The sequence below is a fragment of the Cyphomyrmex costatus genome, unplaced genomic scaffold, assembly GCF_001594065.2.
Source record: "Cyphomyrmex costatus isolate MS0001 unplaced genomic scaffold, Ccosl1.0 scaffold164, whole genome shotgun sequence".
In the NCBI taxonomy this organism is placed as follows: Eukaryota; Metazoa; Arthropoda; class Insecta; order Hymenoptera; family Formicidae; genus Cyphomyrmex; species Cyphomyrmex costatus.
Window position 1 is genome coordinate 1,037,323 of NW_017275653.1, and position 14,924 is coordinate 1,052,246.

The 14,924-nt window shown below is 37.8% G+C and overlaps 1 protein-coding gene across 1 annotated transcript in view; it reads right to left on the minus strand.

Annotated features, from left to right (window-relative positions):
- The window catches only part of LOC108771659 (serine proteinase stubble), a 35,701-nt gene extending 23,828 nt beyond the window's left edge, over window positions 1-11,873 (minus strand). Inside the window, exon 1 of the mRNA XM_018536999.1 lies at window positions 11,815-11,873. The gene's annotated coding sequence lies outside the window, so the exon portion shown is untranslated. The remainder of the gene's footprint in view (window positions 1-11,814) is intronic.
- Between the last annotated feature and the right edge of the window lie 3,051 nt (window positions 11,874-14,924).

Consider the following 14,924-nt stretch of genomic DNA (forward strand, 5'->3'; position numbering starts at 1 on the left):
GTTTATTAAGGTAGATATTCCGCGCGATTTAAATGGAAATCGACACGATAAGTGACGGGAATTACGAATTATCGTTTCATCGCGATGTTTCACAACGCTTACTCTTCGAGGCTTTCGATCATTTTACCGATTTTGTAATCCAATACAATTTACTTAACTGTGTTCGAATTAGAACTTATTATTTTAATTATTATTAATTTGAATTAAAATTTAAATTATGTATACAATATAAATAACGTGCACACCTTTGAAGAATCACGGAAATTGAGGTAATTTAAAGAACGAAAAGTCACGATACATTTTGACTATTTATGTAATACATTTTGTATATTTCTCGCAAAGATTATGCGCTCAAAAAATGTACTACTCGTGAAAATATCTGAATTTTAATTACATATTTTCAAACGATTCAACATGCTCTTAACTTTTAGTACATACGATAATTTTTCGGTCGTTTACTACGAACAATAGTTACTTTTAGACGTATACAAAAATTAAGAAGAGCAGGAAAAAGTATGAAAAGGTATTTGTATTTCTGTCGGTACAAAAGAAAAACGTTTCGAGTTATCTGTACGGTGAAAAAATTTTGCTAAAGTTATTATTCCACACTTTAGAACATTTCAGCGAAGCTGCTGAAAATTTGCTGAGTAAATTTTTTCAGTTAACATACTAAGATCGCTGAAATTAATTTACAATTTTTACGAAATTTCTCTAAAATTTTCCTGAAAATGAATTTTTCAGTTAAAAATCGTTGAACTGACATTTTTCTGAAATACTATTTCGCTGAAAAGTGTTCGTGGAATAGTTTTACCAAATTCGTTTCAGCTTTTTTAGAGCCCAAAAATCCTTTGAACAACGCAGTCAGGCACTCGTGAATCGATTGAACCAGGAAAGCAATAATAATAACGGTGAATTATGGAGAGTTAATTTGACGCGCATGTATTAGCATGAAGTTGTCGACACTAACTTTTAACTTATCGCGTTGGTCATTCTTGAATCGTCGCGGTACGGAACGGATCGACTTCCGAGTTGCGACGTGTTTAATCAGTAAGTATAGCATCTATCAATCTCGCGTCTCGACACGCGTGAATCGCGTGACGAAAAAAAGTGGTACTTGTGCGCCGACGACTTGTTAGATCGCGTGTTTCGCAAGACTCATTTAGATAAAAATCTGTATAGCGAAGCGACGTGGAATCGTCAAAGCATCGGGACGCGTATCACGATCCGTGGACGTTTATTTTCGATCTCGATTCGTTTATTTATTCGCATACGCGTTAAAATAGATCTTAATTGCTCCAAAACAAACGCGATATCGTATGCCGTTTTTGCTAGCACAAGCGGTTACGGCCGTTACGGTCAAAGGTTATGACTCACGTCACGGTAAGTCGAGTGTCGCGTGACTGAACTGAAGTTCACCGCGCGTCTCCTACGAGTTTCGAGATTCGAGATTCGGGCTGTTTTCCAGCTAGGACACGAACATTACACCGTTTCACGGTATAAGATACTTTGAAATCCAATACTTGTATCAATAATACAATAGATTTATGATTTTTATTAAGACTTTTATAAAGCTTTCAGAATTGACGGTTTTTAACGGTTTTATTGCAAAATAAGTATTGTAACAATTTTTGAAAAATTGGCAACATTGACATGGGGCATTTTATGTAAGACACTGTGTCATCTGTGTACATTGTTGGAAAACATCCTCGTTAACAGTCATTTATCGTGCTAATTCACCGGCGTGGCGCGGCAGATCGAGTGAGTTTCATTAGCTTCGCACGATCGTACTTGTTGTTTCGCGTTGATTTATTGTCGCAACCTAATGAAGTGCGCGTCGGATATCGTCTACGTTGGGCATGTCGTGCAAAGTGCCGCGCGATCGTCGTATTGAATCGATTACCGCGTAATTAGTCGGCGTTTTCGCGAGTGAGTAAGTGAGTGTGCTTCTTCTTCTTTAGTTAATGGCACCCGCCTCCAAACAATATAATAGGACGTCGATACGGCCAGAATAAGTGAGTGTGCGTCTGTACTATAAAAGCAGCATCGCGGGAATAAGAGAGGAGGAGGAGGCTTGGGGAGGCATCGGGCGACGGCGGAGCAACCACGTGGTAAAGCACGTTATATATTTATAAGATAAATATTATATCTTTTTTTTTGTGAAATTAATTTATTCCCGATTTTATTTGAAGTCGTTTATTAGAAACTTGAGTGGATTTTTATTCGTAGAATTTTTATACAAAAACCTATACTGGAAGATAGAAATTTTTGTCAGGAAATTCGTGCTCTTATTTTAATTATGTGTAACAATCTGCTTTAAAAAATGCAAATCTTAATTTGTGTGTATATAACATAGACACTTTTTTCTGAAACATTGTGGACGCTTATAATGTGGATTTTATTTTTTACAGATCGACGTTAAAAACTCCGCTGCTGCGCATCACGTTTTGGTGAGTGATATATGTATTATTTTTTTTTCATCTGAAGTAATGGATCTCCGTGAAAGAACGTTATTGACATAAATAGATTCATTGCTCATTAAAATGGATGGGCTACACTAGATTAATGTCAATATGTAATCCTGGAAAATATGTGCTTTTATCGATTTATTGTGTGTAGGTAATAGGAATTATATATTTATAAAATACGTAAAGTAAAATTTATTATTCTATTAATTTATTGGCACATTTGGTGTATCGTTGCAAGATACAATAATATTAGCTCATGAAACATATTTCAAATTCAACTGAAATTTATGAATAAATACACAAGCGCATAAAAAATTGATAATAGAAAGTATTACATTTTTTTGTCAAGCACTTTATGCACCCTGAATATTTTCATGAAATATTAATTGAAAGAATTACGAGAATATAAAATTTTAATAACTTATCTAGACAGTATTTCTTATCAAGTACCTATATATTGTAATTTGTTATTTTTTTTAGTTTGTTGTTTATACATGTAAATTTATCCTCTTCCAGGATTAGATATCCTATAAATTCACAAGGAAAGCAATCAAACATTTTTTAAACATACACGTCATAAACAGAAGTAGCAATAAATACAAAAAATATATTTCATAGTTGTATATTTTATGTGTTCTGATTTATGTAATAAAACAATGTATTAACGACTGTTGACTGTAATCGGTCTTATTTTTGATCTTTTGTAGTCTGTCCATTCGATTTATTTGATAAATTGATTTGAAAGATTCGTAAATTGATTTTAATGATTCGTAAACGGTTCTGGGTGATCCTAGACGTGTTGGATGATCTCAGACAATTCTAGGCGTACAACGACCGTTTTTTTAAGAGACACACGTTTTGTGCGTTGAACTTTCGATTTCTTTCATATCCTACAATAGTTTTGAAAGTAAAAGGAAAATCGCGGACGCAGCCCTATCTAATGCGAGCGTAGCGCGTGACGTTTTACCGCTAATTTGGAGAAAGTACAGACATAATAGTCGTCATTATCGACGCTGAATGGACACTATGCTGACGTATGTGCCTATACGACACGCGGCTGACATCGCTTTACGTTAATCGGTTGCGCGAAATGATAGCCAGCGCTTTAAATAAAAAAAAAAAAATTCGTAGAATTACTTAGATATATTTAAACAATCACTAATTCTCAAGAATATATATGTATAAACGAAATAATATAAAAAGTTGACCAAGTATCCCTTCGTAATTAATTCAAAATAATTAATAAAACTTTATTCAATTTCAAATCAAATAGATACCTAATTTACAATTCGAATGCCAAAGCAACATTGGTAAATTTCCGTCTCTTTTAAACGAAACGTCAAAATGAATACTTTTGACATAGTTTTATATAAAATTACTGGTAAGAGTATTCTTTTATAGAACTAGAACTACTCTTACGAGTAGTTTATATTTAGCCTTTCTTTCAACACGGTGAAGAAACTTCTTACGTATATAAATTAAATATAGAATATATGCATATATATATATATAACCTGCAATTAGTCTAATAAAGGGATGTACCGAGAGACGCGATGTCGGATACGAAGCAATGAAAAGGATACGAGTATATCGATGATGTACACGCTTGTTGACTCCTGTTTCTTAGACGTAACGTTAATATGGAACTTCCTTCAGTCTTACATACGCTCGGTGATTATGAAGGTAGTGAAAGTACCGGGGGGAGATGAGGACGCATGATGTGACGATTCGTTAGTGCGTTAATAACTCGCGAGCATCGTGTAATTGGAATGCATTAATAAACGTGAATTCCAGTGAAAACGCCGGGGAGTGTGGGGAAGCGTGCATCCATTTTTTGTACCCTCCTCGTCGTCCGCCACGGCATACTTTCAATCGCGTGTTTGCGCCGCACGCGCGCGCGAAGTAACGTTAGGACTTCGCTGCGCGCGGAAACATTATGTCTCGCATATTTGGAAATTTTGTCGAGTCGCCAAATGATTTTTTTCATTCGAGAGAAAGCCCCCTCGTATATACTCGGTGAAACCTTTCGACCACGTGCGGAACGACACAACGTCGCAATTTATCCTTATTTTCACGTTTTGTGTGTCATATCACTGTCCGTTTCGTATGGCAGCGTATTATTTAGTGGCACAGAATCCGCGAATCCCTCATTGTGTCACAGCCCCGCGCGCTGTCGTTAATCAAGCGTTCCTAGTCCCGCGAGCTTCAATATACGATTAATCACGATAGAAAAGCGAAAGTTTCCCAATTTAGCGAAACTCTGAGCTAAGAATAAATTGCAATAATTAATATCAGTAAAGTAAATAGAGAAAAATTTTAATAAATAAATTAAAGACTTCTTTAATTAATACAATAATAAAAATAACAAAAATATAAAAAAAAAAAAAAACAATCAAACTGCGTTAAGAGTCTCATTCAAATTATATATTATATAATAATCAGATTCATTAATCAATCACGAATTAATAATTCCTAGCTGAAAATATATCTCCGTGTGTATTTCTTTTCGATGAATTAATGACATTGAAGAAACAATTTCGTGATATAAAAGAGTAATTCATAACCATTTTTTTTTTTTGCAAGAGAAGCGATACAAAATCTGTCTTACGTCTGACAGACACACATATTTCAAGTCGAAGGATTACGTCCTAAGAATGTCGCACACGCGTTTAAAGGGGGTCGTCGTCGAAAAGCATGTTATCTACGATCTGTGATCTATCTCGTGTCATCTACCTAGACCTCACATATTTTCTTGCGCGTTGACGTAGCCGCTCTTCCCACATTTAGATACACGTCGTCGAGTGTATCGAGATCGAGGCCGATGGAAAAGTCGACGGATCTCTCTTAAGAAGGTCGATGGGTGAACGCCATGGACTTGCGGAGTAAAGAAAGAACGAAAGAGAGGAATTAATCGCGCACGTAAGAGTAACGAGAGCCGAGCCCGCGAGCGCCGGTGATATACATCGCGCGTGTGTACCTACATATATTTCGTGTATACAAGACGCGCGTGAATATGCACACCTGTTGGTGCCGTGCACCTGTCGATTGTACACCGGGAGACATCGACAGTTGATATACGATGATCGGGCAAGATTAGATCCCGAGGCGCGCGAGCGCGCGATCCGTCCGTTTTGTCGCGATTTAGAAATCTCTCGTCGCCATTTAGAGCAAGTTGCATCCGTCGTGTCCGTAAAATTGATGGCGGGCGATTATACGGGTGACTATATATACTGGAAAGGGCGTTTCCGACGACCGGTCTCGCATCCTAATAGCGATGAAAGCACTCCGATCGTCCGCGTGTTACGCCACGCGGTTCGGCCACGGATTTCTTCGACTCTGCGCGCCAAACGTCTCTCGTATACGGCCGGTCTCGTCGTCCGACGTCTCCGTCACTCCCGTGAATCTCGCTTTACGAGCGGGCTACTTGCGCAGACAAGCGTAATTTCATTATTCGCGCTCTGCTCATTAGTCGCGGAAATAGTCGGACGAGCGCGATTACATCGGCTCTCTAGATTCGTTCGAATTGCGGGCGCACGGTATACGCTTCTCCGTATAACATTTACAACGGGAAGACAAGAGACCGGACGTCCAGAATTGGTATACCTCACGAATCGTATAGGTGTGGAACGCGTGACGTATATCGTATATAAAAAAAAGGAACGTATACTTTCGAAGCATCGAAGGGAAAAAATACGCACAGCTCTCGTCTAGAAGAGACGTCGGAACAATGGTGGATAACAATAGTGTAGATTTCTTCAAGTACCAAGATCGTTCGCTCTCCATGGGCCGATGGCTGCGGCGGCCGATCCCAATCTCTGATCGCGATCGCCTTGCTACAGGGGATAAAAGTGACCTACTTTAACACCTCGTGTGTGTATCGTCGCGAGTGCGGCCGCGGCAAAACGCCGACGGTTATGATTTCTCGTGGCAATAGGGTGTCTCCCGTGTTATAACCCGAGGAGATTCTGTCTCTTTATTTCGTTTTCTCGCAGCACGATGAATTGTGCGAAATTTTCGTGCACGGTCTATTCGTGCCTCAATACATTTTTTTCTCTTTCCTTGTATAAATTACAGCAATCGGCTTATTATACGTATACAACATGCAATGTTTACAACATTTAGTATCACGAAAATTATACGGCAGTCACTTCATCGCGTTTTCGCTTGTATTAATAATTTATTGAAAATTTCATTTCAATTTAATATTCGCTATCCTATACCACAAAATTAGGAAAGTTCCTCAATTATTAAAAAAATATTGCATGCTTTACGATAAATACCACACTACATGTATTAATTTTTAATACATGTATATATTAATGTGAAATAATTATAGCTTTGTAATGTTAATAATTCTTTGTACAAAATACACGAGACGTGCAATTCTTTTGTCCTCAATTCTTAATTCTATTAATAATAAAATCAAATCGAAAATTATACGTGAGAAACCTTTTCTGCGATTAAACAAGAAATGTATATTTGAGTTTAACGGCAGATAATGATACACTGAGGCTGCTTGCAAGTGAATTTTCGCATCAAAGGCGAGGCAAATATCGAACTACCTAGAAATCGACTTTCGATCGGCACACATTTCTCGTTAACCGTCTATATATTTCGGAGGTTTCAATCAACGGCACGCTAATGATTTCCCGTGTTTCGAATAAAATCTATGCCTCGAAATTAGTAGAAAATTCTAGCGCGGCGCAACAGCGCTTTTTCCAAATGTTCTCGTTATAAACGCTTTCTGAGTTTGACTCTTAATATTATATATATGTAACTAATTGTAAATGATATTTCGAGAAACGCGAGTAACTCCAACGTCAAATTAGGATCCCACGAACAATCATTAAAATAACCAACCAGGTTCTGGCGCTCCGATCTTTTAATTAGCCGCGTCGTACCGTCGAAAGAAGCGTCTATTAAAATTAATGAAATGCGGTGCTATTTCTCGGTGATCGCAGTGGTAAATGTTTCCGGCCACTAAATTTTATTGCACTCGATTTCGGGACAGAGTGGACCACCTCGAAACCGCGTTAACGAGTCGAGTTGCGCGATTGACATACATTTGTACCTTCGCGAGCATTTTACTCACCAATTAAACAGCTCGTTCGTTATCTGTCGAAAAACTAATTATCTACAGTGTATAATTACACGAAAAGAAAGCTGTATACAACGTATTCGTATAAAAAATATGAGACGCTATTACAAAATTGTGAAGATTCGTATAGAAAAAAAAATTAATTGATTTCGAGAGCATTACATCATCGAATTAGCTCTTTTATGAATAGAACTGATTAATTTTGAGAAATACTTTTCTTAGAAATTTTAAGCAATTATGAAGCATAAAAGTAAAACATTTGGCATGAAATATATGAAATTTAATTTTCACAAAAGTTCATTGAAATTGGATAGTTTTAATTAAGAAACAAAAACTCACCTTTTTCTCAATTAAAAACAAAAAATAAATACAGTAAGCTACTATATAATTTTTATACTATAATCGTGTAATTTTTGATACACTAATAGAAAGAGGAAAAACCAGAAAATAATTTTTAATATTTAAAACGACGATATATATATGTATATCGATGTTGTAAATATTAAAAGTTGTGTTTTTCCTCTTATTTCTTATGAATGTATCAAACATGTTGCACACGATTTAATTGACGCTTCTCGGTGAAGCTTCGCGTAATCAGGGATAGGGATTAATGGATCCGAGCGTTTAGTTTCTTTTGTGGAATTAGCACGGTGTATAAAGCATCGACCTTTATGCATCGTTGTGCATCGCTAATGAAGAGCTTTCACGGAAGTTCCCTCCTTCTGTAATGCGCGTTAATTCCAATTTATTTATAATTACAATCGTGAAAAATTATAACCGCTATAAAGGAAAGCTTTATATAGCATCGTTACATATTACACGCGCGCGACGATGCAACTAACAACGTAATGCTAACGTGGATAAATGTCGATGGGTTTCCCCTCTCGTTTTCCATTACACAAGTTGTATACGTAGCCAGCGAGATTCGAGTGTCTGTCATTAATTGGACGTGGGAGAAACGGTACGTAGAGAAAGAAAGGAACAGAGATATAGTCGTGTATTTACTGCGATAATAGTTTAGTATGTCATGAAAATGTCTATTGACTCAACAATGACAATAAATGCTGCATTGTATGTCACGCGTTCATGGTCTTTAGGTCAAGCACACACTATAGACGCGAGTAAGGCCGCGAAATAAGCAAATATCTCGATGTCTCTCATTCAAGTAAACGCCACCATTTGGGCTTATCAAACGCCATTCTTTTTCAGATCGGATTCTGTATGAATCCGATTCTAAAATAGGCCGTTCAATTTTGCGAGCGTAAAAGCGAGGCAACTGTAGAAATGCAATCAAATCGCGATTACATATCGCGGATTAGTTTCATCTCGTGAAAACGATAGCAATAACATTTCGTCATTAGTGAATAACAGCAGCAGGAAGATTTCTCATAATCTGCATTCTTCCATTCCCCACAGTTCGAACGTACATTAACGGGTTTGTTAATCGACATAGCTTTCGCGCTCGCGATTCGAGAAAGCGCATACAAATGGCACATTGTGACGTCCCATTTCGTTTCCGACTTTCCGAGACGATTCTGCGGTCGGTTATATCCCTTGATTTTTGGGTCGGGCGAGGATAGAGGACAAATCTTTTATGGCTCAGGGACCGTGACGGCGAAACGCTCTAACGGATTCGCTGCGAGGAGAGGAGACCCAAATCCATCGCGAACAAAAGCAGCTCTAATTTGTTCCGAACCGGCACGCTTGTAATTCGAAACTAGAGCGAAATAGCGACGCGCAAGTGAATGCTCCTGCGAGCTATATTCGCAATGTGAAACAATTGATCAAGTTTCGTTTCTAACGGCACTGATACATCCGTGACTTTCGAGGAAAGCGAAATCACGATAGTCTGCCTTTGGGATTAAAATCTCGAGAGCTTATAGCACTCTGAAATTTTAAGAGGATCTTATTAGTATAATGTAAAGATTCGTAAGCCGTTACGTCAGATATGCTTCTTCTGTATTCTAATGTAAATAAGTTCCATCGAAAAATATGTGACTCAATTGAATAGAATAAAAATTTGTATGACACGTCATGATACTCACAAGAGGATTTCTATATAGCAACTGTTTTAATTATATTATAATATATTATAGTAATTTATTACAATAAAAAAATATAAAAAATTCATTGTTGAATACTTTATGACGCAAATATTGATAGTAAAAAAAATTAAAATTTATATTTTTTAAATGAAATTTAATTAAGGAAAGAGTTTATAAATTAATATTGTAATAATCATATATTAAAACAAAATATGTATGTATAAAATAATTGAAGCGTTCTTATATTTAACTAATAATATATTGAAATAAGGGCAATGAGCCAATTTTCATTAAAATCTTTCTTAAAATCAATCTAATATAGTTCTTATATTTATTGACTATCAATTGTGATTTTATTTGTATCTCGGTACCGAAAGAAAATGATATAAATCTCGATGATCCTCGATAATTTAATTTCTGAAAAAAAAAAAAAAATTAAAAGAACAATCAACCTTTTCTTTAATAAGTAAGACTTTCTCTGGAGTCTATCTGGTGGTTGGGCTTAGTCGAGGAAATCCATTTCAATCTGAGGGTGAGAAGGTACCTATCGAATCGACGTAAGGTGGAACGCGGTTTAGGAAGCTCGCGACTAATCAGTGAAAGTGGCGCGTTCGATCACGGCAAGTGGTTACGGTTATTTTAAGAAGGAATCAGCTTGACCCAATTCACACGGGGGATTCCGCTACGGAACACTGCGGACTAATCGCCGGTGAGCGTTTGCCAGATTGACTAATGCGAGCCGCGAAAATCCCCCGTGCATTCTCGTACGTTTATTATTCATTACTACTTCCTCTAAGTGGATTACGTTTCTTTCGCCTTCCTTTAAAGTGGCACACTTTACGCCAATTGATAATCATTTTATTATGAACCGCAAATCGGCAAAGAGGACGAAGCCAATTCGCATTCTTCCCTCTATCTCTTCTACTTTCCCTTACTATCGCAGACAAATATCTGAAAGACGTCTTTCAAGAATATTTCAAAGATACGCAAGATCCATTATAACTCTTTACACGTCTCTTTTAGACTTCTATGTTATATAAGATGACGTTTGTGAAAACTTGAAAAGTATACAATCCTGACGATACGTATAACGTCTAAAAAGAGAGACAGGATAAGCCTTAAGTTTGTGAAAAATATCTATACACTTATTGTAGTAACAAATAATTAATTTTTTTTAATATATTCAGAAAAAGTTAATAAGAAAATTATTAAGGAAAATACATATCGATTCAAAATACAAGTATAATCGATCAACAAATAAAATGTACGCATATTTTTACTTAAATCAATCGAACTTTTCAGAACTTAAAAATCATTTTTCAAGCTTTAATTTGGCAATTTGACTCATATAATCCATAAGGAAAGTTTAGTAACGATTTTTGCGCGTAAAGAAAAGAGGCAACTAATTAAGTTTTTGCACCTGGCGAATATAGGGATGTCTATATTCAAAAATGCTCGATCGCATGATATCGAGACTTTCTAATAACATTAACCTCCGGCTATTGATTATATTGTTTTCGATCTAGCGCGCTCGCCTACTTCTGAAAGCGTCGATAATTCTTGTATTAGCAGTCGTGTATCGATCGTTACGATCGATCATCCATTCCGGAGACTAATTTCATCCGCGAGGATGCAAGTGTATTAACGCTTAAAATTGCTTTCGCGCGAGGTGCGGTGAGACTTTCTATCGATACTGCGAAATTAAAACTTTCTAATGTTTTACATGTTTCGTCGGATCATCGGATCGTTGCGTGATTCATTGCACATGATCGTAAGTTATTTTATGATAAAACGTTATATCACAAACGAGCGATTTATTAGTTGCTTCCGAATATATCCTTGATATACGGAATAACGTTCAGTGTAATTTTAATATCTTCTGATGATTAACTGGCTCTGTTTATTTTATCGCTTCATCATTTAAAAATGGAAAAATTATTTATTAGTTACCGCGTTAAATTGGAAAAAAAAAAAAAAACACCGCTACAAGGGTGTGTGAACATATACATGTGTGATAAATCCGCTATAAAATCCGAATGTTGCCATCACATTACCATACAACTCATTCATTTGAATTTTAATCTGCTCTGACATCTGTCAGCTCTGAATCCTCAATGAAGCATCGAACGTCTCAACTCTCTTTCCCTCTCTCTCTATTCGCAACCGGATCTCTGATACCCAATACTTCGATAAAAAATCGACTCACCAATTTCGAAGCTAGTCGTTCCTCACAGTGCACCACCGCAAGATATTCAATCGATCGTCATACCCGGTCCATCTCTCTCGTGGATCGTTCTTACGAATACGAAACCGCATTCACACATTCGGATCTGGTGGTCTGGAAATTGAACCCGTGAGCGCACGCGGTGCACATCGCACGTCTTGATCAGACGCGGACGCGATATTCGATTGCGATCGTTGAACACAGATCGCGAAATAACGAAGAAGGTCCTAAAGGGGAAAAGTCGAGCTGGTGACCGTCTCGTCGTGATGTCCGACGTCGCCCCACACGACGTTCCCCAGGAGGCGACAGCAACGCGACGACCGATCGGGGTGTCTTCATTCGCGGTCGTCGAATCTTTCACGTCTTCGTAATTAGCACTTGACCTCGCGTCATTCTATCCTTTTTCTTCTTTTCCTTTTTTTCTTCTTTTCGAGACGCGACTCGCGGAGAAAATGCGCGACGTGGCCGCGAAGGTCCCCGCGCACTTGGTGTTCCTCGTGCTCGGCGTGCACGCGGTTCGACTACCGGTCGCGCTTTGAGGATCGCCTCATTGCGTCCAGCGTGGACGAGGAAGCCGAGGAAGAGGTAGTAGGGAGACCAGCCTCGTGTGCCTACCGCTACTGCAACAACCACGTGTCGTCTCCCGCCAGGATCCCACGAGATGGATCCCTGGCATGGCCGCGCCGGATGCGATTGGATACGACCGAGAGAATCACGCGGTGCCGTGGGGAAGAAACTATGCGTTTTTCACGCACTTTTCCGTAACGCTAACAAATTTTCCTGACAGCCGTGGCGAGTCTTCTAAAGACACGCACCGTGGCGGTAGAATTTCGATTCGTAACTATAAGTTAAATATGAATTTGATATTCGCGGAAACCGGTTGATCGGTATCTTCGTTCGTAACGGTAATGTCTACCTCGGATTGATCGAAATGATAAATTTAAGCTTCTCAATTGAGGATATTATTTTACTGTGCATCGAGAGAGAGAGAAGAAAGTTCTGCGTTCGGATACGACTGGATTGGATTAAAATCATTGTGCGTGAAGGAGTAGACGATAGGATAATGCTAATCACTCATATAACGACGAGTCTGAACAAACTACTTAGACGAAAAAAAATCTAGTTTTCTAAGATAATACGCCTGAGTCGTTTTACGTAACGAGTGAAAATGAGCTTTCCCTTCATTCTCGACACCATTCGGTCACCATGGTCTGTCATTTTCGCGTGCAATTTGCGTCGCACGTGGAAAATTCACTTATCGGAATGCCTCCATTTCTCTCTTCGAAAACGAGGCTCTACAGGTCGGAAAACGACGGCCTCGACGGTGCCGGTGAAACTCATCCATTAGACATTTTTCTCGATTACTCGTCAGACGGGGATAATTAATGGGAAAAATAGTTAGCGCCGCCATAGCCGAATGTAAGAGTGCGAGATAATATATGGAATGCTGGGAAATTTTATTCTTTTTTTCTCGCGCGTTTTCAGTTCAAGTTGCCGGCGTATATATGAAACGCCTGGATTCCTTTCGCTCGTGTATACGCGAGGCGCGCACTCATCTCGCAATCAATCCAGCCAGAGAAGAGTCAATGTGACGCGCGACGTAAGGAGAGATAATGGATATATTTACGTATATATGCTCTCTTGTAGGTGTATGCGCGTAATTGCCAGACAGCACCACCGTCCCTCTCGCTTTTGGGCGAAGTGGGTCGTCCTCCTCGAAGAGAACAGTCGCAGCGACGGGCCGATGATCAAGAGAGAAAGAGATAAGGAGAGTCCTGAGAGAGGAGGGGGGAAGGGAAGGGGGGAGGGAAAATCATTGCCTTTTCTTTCGTATCTGCACTGACCACTTTACTTCCGCATCAATCGTTTTCCACGAGTCTCGCCTCGAATGATCCTCTTAATTTGGTGAGAAAAACACTGATACGAAAACCGCAAGATACTTTATCGATCAGATTGCGAGATGAAGCCACTGTAGAAACACTATAGGCAACAATCATCATACGAGGCCTTCGTGCGTCCGAATATTCACGCACAAAATTGTATGCGCATAAATTACATCGCGTGCGCGATAAGGAGAGCTTGATAAATCATTTTCATCAAATTAACACAATTTCGTCGTAGCCATGTAATTTTACGGTCGTGTCAATCTTTTTTCACGATCCTCCCGTGGACGGGATACCTGACTTTGTGTTTCTTGGGGACGCGTAATACACTTGCATTATAAATATATTATGCCGCGAATCTTCAGCCATTTAATATATTATGTAGAAAGCAGAGATATAATAAAATGATTAAAAACCGTTAAATATCTTTTTATAATTTTTAATCAAAACAACACTCGTGTTACTTTTCAGTTTCAAATACATCGTAGCCTAGCATTAATGTGGAATTTATCTCTGTGTTGGAAAAAGTTTTATATTAGAAAAAGAAGAAATTTATTTGAGCAACAAATTAGATTCCAATCCGTTGAAAAAATGTCGAGCGTGGCTCGTATGAGCGGTATACTATGGTTCGTATGTCTATGGATTATCCAGAAGCACGAGATAACTGTCCTTTTACGTTTATTGCCGACGAGCTAACGAGAATGTTATTTTTATTTTGTCGTAATAATAAACGTCGTGCAATTAATCAAGCTGACTCATGACAGGATTCAAAACTGCTAACAGGATAACGTGACAATCACATTCCTCACAAGTTGGTCATCTCGACTAAATGAACATAAAGGATATTTTTTTTTTAATTTTGTAATAATGTTTTACAATAAAATCTTCTCAAACCTATAATTCATATCATACAGCTTTAAGATAGAGATAACAAGCTGATTATAATTTTACGTGCAATAACATTTAAAGAGCCAGAAATGTATGCGCAAATATAAACTCTAGATTAAAATGTACGCATGTACGTATTTAAAAAAAGTATATATGAACAAGTACATACGACATATAAAAGAAATTATAATTAAAAATCCGTTAATTACAGGTCTAAAGAAGATTTTAATTATTGATTTGATTATATTTATTGATTAAGTTAAGTATTTATTGCAAGTCAATTCGCTTTCATTAGAAAATAAGATTCAGCTTCATTTTACT